This window comes from Simochromis diagramma, unplaced genomic scaffold (genome assembly GCF_900408965.1).
Source record: "Simochromis diagramma unplaced genomic scaffold, fSimDia1.1 OVJJ01000387.1, whole genome shotgun sequence".
Classification (NCBI taxonomy): Eukaryota; Metazoa; Chordata; class Actinopteri; order Cichliformes; family Cichlidae; genus Simochromis; species Simochromis diagramma.
The window spans coordinates 5,320,788-5,326,142 of record NW_024387152.1 but is presented as its reverse complement, the minus strand read 5'-3'; the positions used below and the strand labels follow the sequence as shown (position 1 = coordinate 5,326,142).

The 5,355-nt window shown below is 40.4% G+C and overlaps 1 long non-coding RNA gene across 1 annotated transcript; it reads left to right on the top strand.

Annotated features, from left to right (window-relative positions):
• Window positions 1-2,854: 2,854 nt before the first annotated feature.
• LOC120743955 lies at window positions 2,855-4,886 on the top strand. Its single transcript, XR_005698280.1, has 3 exons — window positions 2,855-3,178; window positions 3,338-3,491; window positions 4,592-4,886. It is a non-coding gene; the product is annotated as an uncharacterized LOC120743955 (long non-coding RNA).
• Window positions 4,887-5,355: the final 469 nt, after the last annotated feature.

Sequence of the window (5,355 nt, the reverse complement as noted above, 5' to 3'; positions counted from 1 at the left end):
AAACAGGTGGCTTTTGAAATTCTTGCCTGTTTTGGTGCATGACACAATTGAAGATGCTGATAATGAAGTATGGGGACTTGTACTACTTCTGAGGGAGCTTGTTGAATTTGTCTGTGCACCTCGGCTCTCAGAGTTGCAGATTGCTTTCATGAAGGGACTGATTGAACTGTATGTGGAATTGAGGCAAGAGCTGTTTCCAAGAGTTCAACTTAGACCAAAACACCACTATCTGCTTCACTATGCACACTTGACTTTACAATTTGGCCCACTAATATATAATTGGACAATGCGCTTTGAATCAAAACATTCTTATTTTAAAAGGTGCATTAGAGCAAGTAAGAACTTCATAAATGTAACCAAGTCTCTGGCTGAACGGCACCAGTTGCTTCAGGCTTATCAGTCTTGTGGTACCTTGTTTCGTTCCCAGGTTCATGTCTCAGACTCAACACGGTTCTATCCAGAGCTCTATGACCAGAACATAAAGACAGTGGTTGGAGAATTTGATTTGAACTCAAGTAACTCAGTTGTCACAGAGAGTGTGCAGGTTAAAGGCACTACATATGCAAATGGAATGCTGGTCTTACTGAGCTACGCAAAAGGACTACTGCAGTTAGGACAAATAGCAAGCATTTTTGTAAAAAATGAAACTACTGTCCTACTTTTGCTTCGAGGGAAAACTGCCAGCTGGATACCTGAGCTTGGACTCTATGAACTTGATGAAAATGCTTCTGACCTGTTCAGTTGCTATGATTTGAACAAACTTGATGATTATCATCCACTTTATTCTTACCAGAGAGGTACTCGGTGGCTCATTCCTCTTAAACACACACCAACATGGAACTTGTGAAAAACTATGTCAAGAAAGCAATGCCATCGCTCAGTAGCGATCAGATGGATACACTCATGGCTAAACTGGAGGAATTAGGAGTTCTCTCTGTAGATGACCTGAGCCTTGTGGACCCGGAGGACATTAAAGACACTCTGCCATTCATTCAGTGCAAAAGATTCGTCAGAGCTGTCAAAGCATTGGAAGCAGGTGAGTTTTTGCCTCTCTGTTTTAATGCAAGTTTTCTGAAACTACAAAGGTTTATTCCAAAAATGCAAAAAAAAAAGTTGCCATCAGCTGTACATGGCAATAATTATTCTATAATTGGTTTTCATAATTAGGTCCATTTGTATTCCTGGTTGACCCAAACTGGACATTGAGGACCAATGTATTAATTGATTTGCAACAATTGTGATGTGTTTAATTTATGGAGATGTTTGTCATGTCATCCATAGATTCACAAACTCCACCGCAGTTCACCCGGCCTGGCCCCTCATCAACACCTGAACCACAGAGGTTTCAGCTGCCCTCAACACCACCTGAGACAGCCGACTCCCCATCCCAAGACACATATTCTGTACCATGGCACAAATTTCCCTCAAAAGTCATGGATGAGTTGCGTGAAAAAAAGTACATAATGGGGAAAGACAGACGAGAGATGGTTCGGATCGTCGCTGAAGATTACCTCCATAAACACCCAGGAAGACCTGGTAGACAAAAGCTGAGGGAACTCGCCAGTATGATTGTAGGACAATATCCTGCCTCCTTCAAGCTGACAGAGCCGTTTGGAAACAAACCTTTTGCAAAAGATGGTTCTGAAACTCTCTTTCGTCAGCTGGAACACAGAATTGAAAATATGAAGAGGCCACAAAGCTCACTGAAGAGGCAAGCAGGGGGTGAAAATTCAACAAAGAAAAGGCCCAGGAATTCAGATCTGTATGGATGTGTGGCGTGGGATCCAATCATTGAGGGGGCCGTGTGTAGAGAAGACCTGCTGTCTAAACGAGATGAGTTGAAACGTGCCTTTCAAACCCAGGATCTTCAGGTGGGTCTGCAATCATCCCTTACAGATACAGAAAGCTTTATTAATCCTCGAAGGGCAATTCGGTTCCTACAGTCCACCATCTAGACATACAACCATTCACACAGCAATAGTATATAGCAGGAGTAATGCGATAAGGTCTGGGTCCAAGTACAATTTAGGACACATTGTGAAATTGTAGATCGTCTGTAGATCACTATGCCCATAGTCAATTGAAATTGATACCCTGTTTTATTATTTTAATTGGTTAGTTTGACTAACTGTTCGACTGTTTGTCTAACTGCCTCATATCTTTAGGAGTCATCTGTTCGAAAATTGATGACTGAAACATATCCCATTCAGCGTGAAATCCTCAACGATGATGATACCACTATTGCCGTTGTAAAGGACGAGTGGCCGTTCCTGTTTGAAGTTCCTCAACTGTTTGATCATGCATCTAAACTCCTTGGCTTCTCTGTACAAAACAAGCTGGCACAGGTGTGTTGTTATTGTTATTATTATTATGATTGTGCTGTGCTGCTCCATATGGAGAGAATTTTGTCTTTATTAATCAATCAAAAAAAGATTTGCAACCAAAAAGAGAGTTGAGACCAAAAAAGATAAACTGGCAACCAATCAAATAGAATAACTTGGATGAACAATCAAATGGAATAGATTTGAGACCAAAAATCAGGAAGTGACAACCAAAAAAGCAGGACATTTGAGATCAAAACAGAACAGGTTGCAAATGAAAATGAAATAATTCATTTTTATTTTTATTTTTTTCAAAATTCTCTCCATAGCTCCAAACGAAAATGAGTGTTAGTCTTATGTACTTGTACAAAATTAACACCTTGAACCTTGAACAGGAACTTTCCAAAAAAGAAAAGGGGATCAATGACTTCCTTGACTCCAAAGGGATGAAGACGGGCGAAGGTCCAATACAGCTCATCTGTGGCATTTCAAAATACTTCAAGGAAGACTCTTATAAACTCTTCCACAAAAAGAGGTAGATGTTGTAGATTTTAAACTGTGTGCAAGATAATTATTTGCATCCAGTGGTGAACCAAGTAACCAACCACAGTAGGAAGTATAGATTCCCCTAATTGTGCTGCTGATATTCTCTATAAACTCTCTATCTATAAACTATTTACATTAATGTTTGTGCATAATGGCTACCTCTGTCTGATGAACACACTAGCAGATAGTCAATTTGCCAGCAGGTTTGTGTGCACTGGAAACATTAATTCATATATCATGTCTGTCACCAAAACAGATCTCTGCAGATCCTGAAGTCGAACTCCCAGTGACCCCATGCATCCTAATCAGAGGTTTGTAGTTAAATATTTTTTTGTATCCCAGCAAGCTGTTGTTAGCTGTTGTTATAAGCTGTTGTTGTGTCATATTTATTAAAGAAATGTTTTGCTTGCCTTAAAATATAGGATTTTTTTTTTTTTGTAAATGGTACATGGTTTTTATCTGTGTTTAAGGTGACCAGCAATTCAAGATTGCTGTTGATGGGTTACTTGTCAATGACCACATCACCTCTCCCATTGTGGCCTTGAGCTACGTCTTCTCCATGTTTTATGTCTGCAACGTCCAATACCCACCGGAGATGGCTTTTACTCTCGAATTCATGCAAAGGTAAGCACTCATTGTTTGGAAATACTTTGTAAATGTGACTTTGCCGTGCCTTTCTGCACCTGACCTGCTTTTTGTCAATCTACACTAAACCCGTTTGTCTGAGATGTACAAGCTCAAAATGTGTCGCCACATGCTGTGAGCTTTTAGATCAGCTGTTATTGGCTTATGATCCCCCTGAATATGGATTTGTTCGGAGATTTTGTAGCTCCCTGTTGAAGACTATTGTTGGAATAAATGTGTCATATCTTTTTAAAGGGCAGGTAACATGCTTTTTGCTTTAAATAGTATCCTAAGTCAATCAATAACAAAACAAACATAACATGATTCTAGTTGGGAAATGGAGCAAAAACATATTTTTCTCAGAATGGTTTGTTGACACAAACTTCGTTTGAGCTATCTCTTTAAAACCATTAGCACCTGAGACCAGGTTATGTCAGTGGTGGTCAAACCTTTTCATGTCAAAGACACACAAACTGAAATTTATTTGGCTGCAGACCCCAAACTCAAAATATGTTGTTCCAGGGACCCCCCCCCCCCCCCCCCCCCGAAGGAAAGACTAAACATATTAATTTAAAAAATACTACATAGTGGATTCATGCCCAAATGTTAATACTTGTACTGATGTGTAACGTGCACTGAATGTCACAGTTTCTCCACTCCATGTTTGAATAACCCCCAGGACAGTCCGTGTTCAAATGTGCTGTTACACCTTTTGATAGGACAATGTCAACTGTGTTTTCTATCCCCTTCTGTGTTCTGTGCATTTATAATATCCCTGCATACACATTGAGGATGCATGCTGTCATGTGTTGGTGATACGCAGACTTCTCGCCCTTGCAAACATTTCTTTATATGCGCAGTGTGAATGCATGTGTCTTGAAAAGACAAAGGAAGAGATAAGCTTAGCCACTGGCACCAGCACCACAACAACATTGGGTTCTAGACAGATGGTCAACTAGAATGATAGAGAGGTTCACACATAGGGGCATATTGAAGAAAACAAATGTAGGATTTTATTGAACTGCTCCACTCCTGTCAAGCCACACTACACGTGCAAACTTTGTCTGCATATCACTATTGTTTTGTTTTTTTTTCCTCAGAGTTTTCTTTGGGGTCAATCCTGAGCGAGGCTCCAAGGCAGAGAAGAAGGGGAAGAAACGGCACTTCATTCCTCCACAGGTGTGCAAGCTGGTTTCTCAGCTGAAGGAATTTGAATGCAAGCAGAAGGAATCTGAATGGGCCATTTGAGCTGTTCTCAGAGCTCAGAAAATACCTTTTTGGACTGAATGTACACACACACACACACACACACACACACACACACACACACACACACACACACACACACACACACACACACACACACAGGCAAATCCAAAAACATGGGGCTTGGGAGTAGAAATACAGATTTTTACAGTATTAGGTGAGTTCAGATGTTTTAACTAGATGCCCACAACATACATGCTGCAGTTTCAAATCCCCCATGTTAAGGGGGAGGGAAGGTGGGCGATATTTGTCATTCCAGTTAAGCTTTTCCTGTCATTGTGGAGTTGGAGGTGTAAGTTTTAATTTTTTTTTTAGTTTTAAGTTGTTTTAAGAGTTTTAAAAATCTCTTTATGGCATGTTGCACAGTCATCCTTCTAAGGTCATGGTTGTTATTGCTGCACTGATGTTTTATAGAAAAGTTGTATAATGTAATACTTCTAATGTTCTATTTGTTTTTTGTAGAAAGGTCAGCCACTGGTTGCAGAGCTCTGCCTGTCGGTGTGATATGTGGAGTTGGAGGTGTAGGTTTCTGCATCCTCCTGGAGGGGGCTCCTCATTTTGCACTGACAGGTGAGACAGCAACAGCAATGCTGGCAGT